Below are 12,795 nucleotides of genomic sequence, written 5' to 3'. Positions count from 1 at the left end.
TAACTTATTATTATAGGCTCATTAAATATTAATTAATAACTTCTCCTCCAGTTCCATTGTAGAATTCCCAGGACGCTGCCTTGATTTAGTGTATTCTCATTACTTAGGGGCACTTTAATGCACAAAGGATTTGAAAATGCTCCTTAAAGAAACCCACGGTCAAGACATTCCCTCTGAGAGAGATATAAAAATGTGATCCTCCTGCAGAATTCACCCATGAACTGGTGGTTGGTTTTGGTTTGATTGCTTGGCTTGCCTGGCTACTCCTGGCAACAAGGTGAATCTCTTGGATTAGCTGCAGCCTTCTTCTATCTGTCTGTCTGCCGGTCCGTCTCGCTTCATGAGAGTTGCAAAGGGTTACAGCACTAGTCTGAAATACATGTATTTTTTCTTTGCTCATAGAGTAGGTCAGGAAATCCCTTTTGCGCAGCCACATTTTGGAGATGGGTGATTCATTTATCCATCCACCCCTTACAAACAAGTTACATCCGTTGTGTTTATTTTTACCCCCTTGTCTTCCTGTACCATTTCTTCTCCCCTCCACCTCTTTAAATTCCTATCTTGTGTCCTGTGTACCATTCCGGTGCAATACAGACAATCCCTGCTCCCTTGACTCACCGACTCTGAAACCATGTGACATCTCATGACATCTCCTCTGCCTCTGGTTTGTGTCAGCATGGCAACAAGGACACGAGTCAATGAACAAGCCCTGACCAGTGAACTGTAAAGTCTTTGGGAACTCCTGTAGGGGCCGGTGCTGGAGGGGGCATGAGCCAGTGCAGAGGCATGAGCCATCAACCAAGATCAGCTAGATATACCTGCTATTTTGACAACTTAAAGTGATCGGCATCACCTTCATCACACGGACGGGAGAGGTAGCTGACAAGATCATGATTGAAGTAAATTCTTATGTAGGTCAGGAACTGTGTGACAATTAAGAAACGCACATCCTGATTCAAACATTGAATATTGCAAACACAACTGTGACTAACTGTGTTTGTTTTCCTATTAGCCAATGTTATGAAAGCTTACTAACTTACTGCATTATGATATTGCTGACTAGTTGCAGTTGTGTTTAACTGCCTTTCTTTGATTTGTTCTTTGCTGCATTGGTTTGTTTCTCTGCACAGTTATCATTTATTAAGTTTAGTTTTAATATATTCTTACTATTTGCTGTTATGATTCTCTGAACTAATGCTTCAAGTAATTAAAAGCTACGGGAACAACCATAAAAATAAGAACCATTGCAGTTTGTGTTTCAATTCTAAGCCGTTGAAAACTCTGAGTTCCTGTCAAGGCGAAAACAATTTAGTCCTATTTGACATCGGCTGTCTTTTTCTCCAGGGGAGGTATCTTAGTGATCTGAGAACTGGACCTCGCAGACAGTGTCTGGATGTTTTCCTCGCTTTCTGCTGATGGAGCTAAGTGAAGACAACAAGCTGCTCTCCTCTGCAGCAACCACCCACCACTATCCGACTTGCCGCTAATGATGCATGTGTGTGAGTCCTGTATAGTAGGCAAGGTCTTGTTGAAGCCATTCATGTATGTCTGTACTCTGTTGTGTAGGTGAGGCACAGGGTGGTTGCTGATTAACGTTGTGTTGTGGTAAATTGGGGTTTTTCTGGGCTCACATTAAAGGAACTGGTGCAAAACACCTCTTACATACACTCTCTATTTAGACTTTACCACATGCATACTGAATCTCAAACAAAATTGCAATTAGTTTTGTTGTTTCACACATTTATAAGCACAGTTTATAGTGTTCTGCTGTGGTCTATTTGCACTGTAATGATAAATGGATGTCAACTTGACTCCATCACCCTGAAAGCCTGTAATGAACCTTGTTTCTGCTCCTTTGATCTTGCCGACTGAGAAGAAAAATAAAAACCCACTCTTTGGCTATTTATGAAAAGATGCGTGACACACACTCACCACTCAAACAGAGGCACGAGCACACACGCTTTCTCAAATGTCAGAGGGGCAATGAGCTACTTATTAGAGAAAATGCTCCAGAGAGAAGCCCTGCTTTAATTAATTTTGTGCCTGCCAGTGACGACGAGAGGACAGGGTCAATTGGGTCTCCTCTGAGACATCTTCAATCCAGTTGGCGGTGGCTTTCGTGACTTCACCGCTCGAAAAACTTCTGTATATTTAATGAGTCATTCCGGTATCTGAAAAGAGAAACACTTACTGTGGATATACTAACAGTCCACAGAATTATAATAGTCATAATGTTACAGTCTCAGGAATCCCAGTATGACAATAGCCCTGGCAACAAATTCATTCTAGTAACATGAGTCAGATTACACTGTGCCTCTAGCTGGAAAGCTTTGGCATGGACCATGAGCATTAGACCCTCAGCTGAACCACCACAAGGGCATCTTGTCTGACTAACAAGTCTCTGTAGCCCTTATTAGGCTTGTATTAGCTCCACACATTGTGCCATTCTCTATCCTCATTGTCTGCTGTGTAGGGTGACAAACTGCTTCAAGACACTTCTATCCCAACTTACACACACATGAACACACACAATTAGAACTGATAGTTCCCCGAGAATTCCCCCACATTGCACAAACTGTATACAACATATGGATGTGTACAGTATAGTAGAAATAATGGAGATCAAACAGCTGACCATAGAGACTTTTTCCTCTAGCTCATCATTGTGTTGTGGACTGAACACTGTCCTGGGATTTGTGGCTTGCCACCACAGACATGTGGTGAGAACCAGGTGGGATTTCTCTGGAGGGATCATCAACAGCAGCATGGTTAATAAGCAGAACATGAACAGTGTATTTTTGATGTTGGAGGGAGTAAACAGAGGTGGTGGGTTGACCATTTTTATTTGATATAATCAAATCTCCACGAAAACTAATCATGAAATTTTAAGTGAATCCTGCAGGACATGAATGAGGCCTTTTTTTTGAGACAAGGCATGGAATAAAGTTTACAGGTAAAACTTCACCAACGTTCTAATATACAATGACAGAACAGGCATCCTCATCTTCAGTTCATTATTCCGTATATCCTCGAGGCAGCAAAATATAGTTTGGCTCATTAATCAAAGTCAATACATCCTTGGAAGTAAACTTGAGGTCGCTGTAAAGGAGCAAAGCAAGACAAATTAGGCATGAAACCTGTAATGAGACAAAAACTTATGAACGGCAACAGAACTTTATGATGTATTATCCAAAAGTGTGAGTAAATCATGGGTTCAATATAAACTGTATATATTTATGTATCAGACATAAACACCTGCTGGCTATAATGTTTGTCAAAGTTGATATTTACTAACTTTGTATATACAATATGCAATATGCATACGTTCTGCAGGGCTTTGCAGACATAAGGGATCGTAATTCGCTCATGCATTGATAAAGTTAGAATGTCTGTAGATGTACCTTAATATTATTATTGTTATTAATAGGTAGTTTAACAATACACGTGCCTCTCTTTGCGACAGAGATTACTGCAGTAGAAGTCAAAGGAGTTGTTTAGTAATAATGAAGCAGTGTTTTAGACAGCAGTGTACTCAGTATTAGATCAACAGGGTTAGGAAGCTAAAAAGTACATATATATTCATTGGATCTGAATACAGTATAACTACAGGCAAGTACAGCACTCTCGTTATTATGCGTGTCTATGCACAAAGTAGGGATCGTATACAGCTACATTTCCCAAAGTGTCCTGCTATCTTTACCTCTCCGTTTGGTTTACTTGAAGGTGCGATGAATCCACTTTATCCCGGATTAAACTCTCAATCACAAAATTTCTCAAAATGCCCTGGAACAAAGTGAACTTCCGTGAGGGGATGGAAAAGATTTTATTGGTCATGACTGATGCCAGCCCCTCCCACACGCGCTCATAATCTTTCATACTAATCCAACCCTCGGTGACAGAAAGTTATGACTGGCCCCAGTGCAATGATTTTTATGGGCTCTCCCCCAGGGGACATTGAACGAGAAAGAAAACTGAATAATTCAGGTGGCAAAGAGCTTGGCCCTGGGACATGCAAAGGAATATCGATATTTACTTTTGCAAGGTCCTGAGTAAGCTGTTGTCACAAGGTAACGGATTTCTGGCACGGCTTGTGACCCACTCTGAACCACAGACACATAAACACAAACCAACAAAATATTTCAGATAATGTGTTTGGTTTTATAGGCAGGCCAATGACCAACACAGTGTAAAGTTTCATTAGCACAACAAAGTGTGAGACAGAGGGGCTACAACAGTGTGTATTGTCTGAGAACTTTAAGCTTATACTCACAGTGCTGTTTTGCGCTGCAGCTCTGCAGCTCACAAAAAGCATGCATGGATGGGGCCTATCTAAGAAGTTTGAACAAGTTGGTATAGTAACACCTGAAGAGAAACCCCAAATCTGTGCGAAGAGGGAACTTCCTCACCTATTATACTTATATTCCCTCTGTTGAGCCTTAAGTTGTGCAAAATCCCCTACAATGGCCTAAGGGCCTGTGTCCACTAACAGCGTTTTTTTGCGCTGACAGAGCCTATTTTATATTCAAAACCAATGCAGTTCAGCGCTCAGGGTCCTCAACCTCCTTCAACTTTTGGAACACCGCTGCTCGTCAATGTCACCTCCTTCACTGACCTATCAAAATCAAGAAGGGGCAGGAATTCAGAGATCAACTTTGTCAACAACAATGGCGGAGGAGAAGCATATCGTTTAGTTTTATGGAGGGTACAATTTCCATGTTTAGAGCTGCTGCTAATGTCAGGACACGATTCCTTTCCATTGTTTGCTTTCTTTGTAAAATTGCATTTAATTAAAGCAAATATTAAGCATACAGAGCAATTTAAAACAGACATAACGATCACTACCGAGGGAAGGGAAGTGCAGGCAGACAACTTTCGTGACCAAGCAACAGTAGACGACGGCAAGAGGCCCACTGAATTTGAGGTTGCGTGCACTGCCAGTGCAAAAAGTGCCGTAAGTGGACACAGGGCCTTAATATTCACGTTCAGAGATATGATAAACTCAAGATTGAGTTTCTCTTTATACAAAGTGCTTTTGTCTGCTGTTAATTTTAAGTGTGTTTTGTTTGATTTAATACTTAAATATGAAACTTAAATTTATTCTACTCATAAATAAATTGGCAATACTACCCCAGAAGGCAATGTACCATCGTTTGCACCTTGATTTTCTTTGTTCTCACCTTATCTTCCACAAGCTGTGACTTTAGACACAATACATTTTTAGTGTGTATCACATTCTTTTAAAAGCCACCTCTTCTGCTGTTCAATGCCGTACAGAACAATTCAGTACAGCTTTATAATAGGCATCTTTGCAAATAGGGAGTTAAGTCAAGTTCCTTCACATATTGTCTCAAACCACAACAGCAACAGTTTCTGACTCACTCCAAAGTCTGCAACAAAGAGCTTTGTCTTAAAACAGATGCAGCTTCTCCACAAAAAATATGTAAAGTATGCAGAGGAAACAAACAAAGCAGAGGAAATTCAATAAGATATTCTACAGGCAAACTTCTGTTTGGGCAAAGACAAATCAAATGAGCTGTGTATCATATGTGAATCATTAGTAGTGAAAGTGAAAGATGCAACGCAATAGAGTTCAATCCAAATGAAATAGAACTAATATAAGACAAAAGTCAAAAAGTTAAGTGACTTAAAACTGTACAAAAATGCACAGTCGACGCAATGGAAGCTTAAGTCCTTCTGAGACTACACAGCATGGTACTGTCTGCATTGTCTATCTTTCTGCCATAGCTGATCCCAGCAGTGCTGTAGTTGCAATGTGTCAGGCTGCAAAATTACCACAAAAACACTACAGCATGTGTATTTCATTGTGCTGTATACAACTAACTTCATACCATGGATTGATAAGCAATAGGAGACAGGACGTAAACCAGGGTTAGCTGTGTTACGTTATACACCCAGCCATCAACCACAACCTCCAAAGACATGCTTGTTATGTTAATTAATGACTCAGTGTGAATGTGGGTGTGAATGGTTGTCTGTTTCTATGTATATGTCAGCCCTGTGAACAAATGACACCTGTGACCTGTCTGTGGTGAGCCCCGACTCTCACCCAATGACAGCTAGTCACCACAACCCTGAACAGGTTGTATAGATAATGCATGGATGGATGACTTTACCTATTATATTGCTTAAATAAGAGTACCACTTAGTCGACCCTGAATAGCTCACAAGCCCTGGTGAGGTCAAGCTATGCTCTCCAGCTGGAGCAGAGAGTAAGCACAACCTTTACTGAGAGTTATAAATGAGCTGTGCTGTCACAGTGTTAAAGTTGTATTGGCCCTAAAAGGTCTGACAGAACAGCTACATGCTCCTCTCAAGGAAGAATTCCCTTGTTAAATTGGCATCCCTGTTATGTTGAGTAGGAACTGGCGGAATGGCAGAGCAGGAAGTAATGGGAGCTGAAAACGGTGGTGTTGATTTGATAAATAATTTTTGCAGCGCTGGAGATGCTCTGCTTAGCAACGCTGACCCCCCAGTGAGATGGCATATGTTAATAAAAAGCGCTGCAGGACGTCCTCTGCATCCTAATCTGCTGGTGTCAAAATGATTCTGTGTGTTGTGTGTGTGGAGTGTGTCTGAGATTCCCTATCTCCGTGCTGCAGCGTCTACTTGACAATTATATCTGCACTGAGTTGTGTGTGTGTGTGTGTGTGTGTGCAGCAATATGCATATGTGCCCATTCGTGTTTATGCATGTGGCAAATGTGTGCATGCACGTGGTGGTGACAGGCACAGCACCTAATCTACATATCAATTTTCCTCATTTGAATGAACCACTTATTGGGTGATGGTGGTGATAATTACCTGTTGTGCAGAGAGTAGGGCACGGGCTCCCACTGGGCCCTCTCTTTGTCAGCCTGGGTCACTGAATCTGTACACAGTACAGTGGGGTATCTCACACAGGGGACTGGTGAGACATGACAGCACAGCACGAGTCCCAGCTTTCCTTAAATTGCCGACACCAGACAATCCCTGGCAGCGTGCAAAGGGCCATCATGTAGGAAATGACACGAGGAAAATGTGTCTTAACATCTGGGATATTTTCGGCAGCATCGTGACAATTTGTGCGCAATGGTGCAATGTCTTCTGTTATGTCAGGAAGAGGTTTAAGAATTGCAGAAAAGGTCAGGAGATAATGTCACAGTAAGAGAGCTTTCAAAGGGGTATTAGGGTATTGAAGGAAAAATATCCTATTTATATTTGACGAAACACACTTAATGGAGAGAATTGGATGGCACCTTAGAGATTATAGTTGACAGTTTGAGATGTCAGGTGTCATTATGATCAGCCAAACAGAGGCAAAAGAAACATGGAGAATATTCACAAAGAAAGCAATGCATCATGTTTCTATTAAAAACGTCCCCCTCTATTTGTCCTTAAAAAAACATAATTCATCATATATAGGTGATAATGTCCTAATATTTGTGAGACGGGTTGTGTCAGTGATTAAACCCGATGAATGTAGCGATTTTCTGGTTCCCATAATCCACAAAAAGGAGCTCAAACTGTGCCTCTGCGAGCACAGGTGAGTCATGCTGTCCAACCAGCAACTCCACATCGGACCGCCTGCAGCACCTCTGCCATCATTCCGCATGGCTGAATATGAAGATGCCACTGAACATTAAAAATGATCCCACTCATGCTCTACAGCTGTATGTTCCCTGCCACCGCTGAACCTCTGTTCTGCAGTCCAGGACGCACTGCTGTGAAGGACCCGCAAATGGGAACGAACAGGTGCCACTTTAATTATGTGTCCTCTTGTTGGAGCGCGGCAGAGTCGGCTGGGAGACAGTGGCCCTTTTAATTAACCTTGGAGCGCTGCTGTTGAAACACGGTGACAGTGCCACGTCGGGCACCTGCAAATACAGGTGGACAATATCTGCCAGTCTACATGGCTCCCTGGCTTTTAATTACAAGCACCAAGGGAGTGTGTTCAATTTTCTTTACCCTCACAGACGTTTTAGTTTCCACCCTTCCCCTGTCTGTCTGCTTACGATAACATCGCCTTCACATGTTTCAGTCCGCTCGGCTAACACCACCACCATCAGGCCATGGCTGCGAGTGGCAGATTGCTCCTCTTGTGTCATTTTCACTTGAAATGAGGTCAGTCCACCCTCAGAAAATATTTTCTGTTATCTTAACAGAGATGTCTGACAGCCTTAAAATGAGCTGGCATTGGAACTTTCAATTTCGAGAGCCCTCTTCTGGTTCAGAAATGAGGCAAGTAGATCCGTTTGGGGATATCTCCATACTGGAATGATGCCACGGCCAAAGCAGCAGTGCATATTTCAATATGTTCGTATGTATCCCTCTGTACATTTTCCTCAGTTTCAAACAGCATGATGACTTTTCACACCACGCATTTGATTGACAGTTTTATCCAATTATACCGATAATTAGCTGGCACACCACTGATGCTGCCTCTTACATGTTCCCGCTCCGTTTGACCAGATAAAACAAGCTGCTGTAAAGCTTCATCTTTTTTGTGATCTAACCTAATTTCACTGAAGCAAACCTGTCATACTTCATAGGTTATCCAGCGATACACCACAAAATGTGTCAGTTTTCTTCTCATAACTTTTACCTTAATGAAGTGACCACTGTGTTGCAAACATAAGGCTGGCTTTCACTTTTATATTAACAAAAAGCAAAAGTTACAAAAGCTACATAAAAAAAAAGGTGATTATCTAAGACTCTTAATCTGGAGGGCTTGACTAAAGCGTGCTTTCTGTGGGTTACCTTCACTTTGGTGCTACTGCAGCTTGAAACACTGCAAACAATAGGGTGTAAAAAAATAAGCCTGGAAGACGCCATGGAAATTTTCACCTTTAAAGATGAGACCTTCAGTGACAGCAGCTACACAACAAGCCCTCATGCAGTCTCACGACCAGCATCTCACAATAACATTAATGTTTCCAAAGATGCCAAAAGGGAACTGTCTGTTTTACAGGACGTAATGAATTATACTGCTCTGTCGTTAACAAACCGAGGGAGTTGCAGAATAGCAAGCTCATCCCAAATGCAAAATGGGGATGAGACCCAGCGGGATCATTTGCCCTGTCAGGCTTTATTTCAACTTAATCAACTGTGATGATGGATAAACTGGTCAGCTGTAAGTTTGTCTTTTGAATCCAAGTCCATCATTTGATTGTTGATCACGGATTTACTTTATATAGTTGGATACATATTAGCTGAGCGATTATGTGGGAGGAAAATAAACTTCTATATGGAGTGTGAAATAGGATGGGAGATTATTTTCTGTCCCTCATTGTGTTCTTACTTTCCTCATTGTACATCTGTTGTGCTATTTCTTATTTTCCCATATTGTTAATAGTCTTTCTGGTTACCATCTGTTCACAATACATATGTTAAATCCATATATTATCTACATATTTGTTCCTTCCTAAAGTTTGAAGGTTCAAACAGCTAACATTATTGCCATTCTGCAGCACATTTGCACAATGGAGAATGGAAAAAATAGTTTTGACAAACTAAATCCAACCTTAAATTTGAATTTTAACTTGTAAGACTACCCTCTAGATCTCAGTTTCGTTCTCTTTGGTGGCACCTATTGGCGATAAACGGTAATTGCGGGAGCACACCTCCCAGAAATCCAAACAGTGTTGCACACGTGACATCAACAGTTGGCTCCGGTTGTAACTCTTGATTTTCCTCGCTGATGGTCGCTTTCCTTTTTTCATTTTCCTTCATCTGAACATTGAAGCTTCTTTTTCTTTGGATTTTCACTTATTTTTGAAGTTGTATCTGTAGTCATCAACCTTTTCTTTGTTTGTTCAGCCATAGTAGATTCCTGTTTACTCACAACACTTGCAGAGACCGGAAAAGCAGCCGTTTAGCTCCGCCTACCCTCTCAGGCAGACCAACCACTGCTGGGTGATGGAAAACACGTCACTAACTGGGCGAGTAAACAAAGGCTTTCATCAGTGGGCCAAAGACTCAGTCACCATTGTGTTAACTCATTTGGCGATAGAGACTTAACAGACATTTATTTACATGAAAATCTTCGAGATTATTACTTTAACATTTTTAACACACATATTGTGCCTTGAGGAAATAGTAAAACTAATTGCAACATTCACTCTCCCAAACACAATATTCCACAGTCGTCCCAGTCCACCCTCAGGTTATAAGAGTGGAAGATTTCAACTAATTGTCATTATTTATTTAGGTAATTAAACTAATCCATGGCAAGGAAGATCTCAATGAAGTCTGACATAAATTAACCAAGAAGCTCTCACACAAACAAACACAGGTAGCAGCAGCAGCAGCCAGCTAAGTGCACTGGTTAGATTACGGTTTCTGTTAAGAGGCTCAAGATTTCAGTAGATGAAGAAACACTATAATTTTTCTTCATTTGGCAAGTAAAATGGTGGGTGCCAGAGGAGAAACAGAGTAAATAGAGTCACTTAAGTACTGTGGGTGCTAACACAAAATGAGAAGTTTATCCCAGATGATTTGAGGGAGGCTTTACAGATAGAGAGCGGCACACTCCTACAGTGAATACCAAGGTTGTATTATTAGCCTCGTATGTTTCCCTTATCTCTGTGAGAACAAATACTTTGCATAGACTCGGGGAGAATTAAATTGGAGAAGCTGCTAGCTGAGAAACAAACCTATTGAATCTCCCTCAGTCTCTTTTGAACAGTCTCTGCAGACTTCTTTTTCCAATGAATTTCTATTTACTGTGAAGGACTGTGCTGCAGACTTCTCGGTCAGATACAGCCAGGCTCCATTTTCTGCCTCCTTTTCTAGCTCTCCGGCAGCTCTTAATTCATTCTAGGCTCGCAAAGAGCCTCTCCTCTGGCAGTATTGAGTTTAGGCCTTTGGGCTTGACGGGTATCGCTCTCAGACGGCTCGCCATCGCCTCACACCCACTGCACCCTGGTTTGAATTAGTCGACGCTCCTTAGGTCTGATACTGTCCCCTCAAACTGTAGATATTGGATTTTTCTCCCTAAAATTCCACATCTTGCATCTGAAATATAACTGTGAATAGCCTCAGGGCAGCATGTGTGTGTACATGTGTTTGTTTGAGTAATGGAATGCTCGCCATGATATTGCTCACCATGTCAATGTGCAAATAAAGTCAGGATCTTGGCCCACGCAGAAATCCAATCAATAATGCTGTACTTGATCAGGATCCAATTTGCCCACTGTACTTACCTAAAAGTAAATACAACAGCTTTTGAGTTTAGTGGCGCTTGCTGATTTCTTTTTTTTTTTGTTATTGTGTGGGTTAGATGAGGAATACAGCCTTGCTTCCAGTGACATAACTCTTGAATTCTTTCTTGCAGGCCTATAGAACTGCTTGTCAACAAGGCTACAAAACAAACTCATTTCTGAAAGGTCAGAGAGGTAAGAAATGTTCAGAAAGGTAGCTAGGCAAAGGCAACCCCGGACTTAAAAGTCCATCAAAGCAACAGAAAATTGTATTGACTTGAAAGTTTCATGATTTTTTTCTTTTTCTTTTTTTACATATCTTCGCACCGACCTCTGCGACCCAAGTGAGGAAGAAATTGCACGTAATTTGGCACACATAATGAGTTTTTACAGCTCTGAACATTCCCCAAAACCAATATAAAAATTGGGACCTGATCAATTTCAGTTTGGAAATGAGCAAAAATTCAGATTGCTTCAGCAGCTCGTACAGCATATGCACAAAAAACATCACTTTGCATTTATCATTTCTCTTTGCACAAACACTGATGAAGTGATGTCAAACTGCTGCTCTACAACCATAATGCTGGCTTTCAATTATTTTTGTATTTGTATGTCTGTGAAAGCACTCTTGAGTCAGTCTTAGCTAACAATGGTGGCCTTTAACACAATCAAAAAATCCTGTATAGCCACATTCTACAACAATGTTGCTTGTACCATTAGCAATTCAATACCTTGTCCCCTTACAATATACTGTATTTAGACAACCCATCATGATGGTTGGTTTGTGCTCAATGTAGAAAGCTGAAGCTAGAAAGCTAGGCTAACCGGCTAAAGTAATGTTTTTTTTTCGCTTAGCCAACATTGGCATTGTTTCCCACACAAAGTAACCATCTGCTTATGTTATCCTTTGAAATCTGTGTGTGGGGTGCTAGGGTGTGCTTTAATGGCTGAATAAGCAGTACTTTAAGTAATTATCTTGAAGATTTTCATTTAAATAAATGTCTGTTAAGTCTCTATCTATCACCAAATGAGGTAACAAAATGGTGATTGAGCCTATGGCCCACTGACGAAGGCCTTTGCATTTGCAATATTACGTGTAGGTAGAGGTAGATGTATGTTGGTTTCAGATAGACAAAGACAAAGGCAATGAACCAGCCCTGAGACAAGGGAGCACAGAGACTAAATAAACTTCGGCGGTGAGGCTAATCAGACACAGGTGAGACAATCAAGTGGCAGGTGAAAACAATCAGGGCAGGGCACACAATCAAACCAGCGGGAAACACAAAGGCAGGAAGTGGACCTACACGAGAGACAAGGTGACAAAGTAAAACAGGAAATGATCTAACCAAAGAGACACAAGTGAAATACTTAACTGAACAAGACTAAATTATGACCAGAACATGGAATACACTAAACACAAAACTAAACAATAAGAATACATGACAACAAGAGACAAAGTGACCAAGTAAAACAGGAAATAATATCTGAACCCCAAAATACAAATAAAAACCATAACTAAACTAGAATAACCCATGACAGTTACAACCGTTGACATCACAGATGCGACACTGTCTGGATATCTGGGAAGTGTGCTCCTG

Source organism: Semicossyphus pulcher, unplaced genomic scaffold (genome assembly GCF_022749685.1).
Source record: "Semicossyphus pulcher isolate SPU_LCO1_2020_fin unplaced genomic scaffold, fSemPul1.0.p SCAF_19, whole genome shotgun sequence".
Classification (NCBI taxonomy): Eukaryota; Metazoa; Chordata; class Actinopteri; order Labriformes; family Labridae; genus Semicossyphus; species Semicossyphus pulcher.
The sequence above is the reverse complement of the archived record's forward strand: the minus strand, read 5'-3'. Positions refer to the sequence as shown.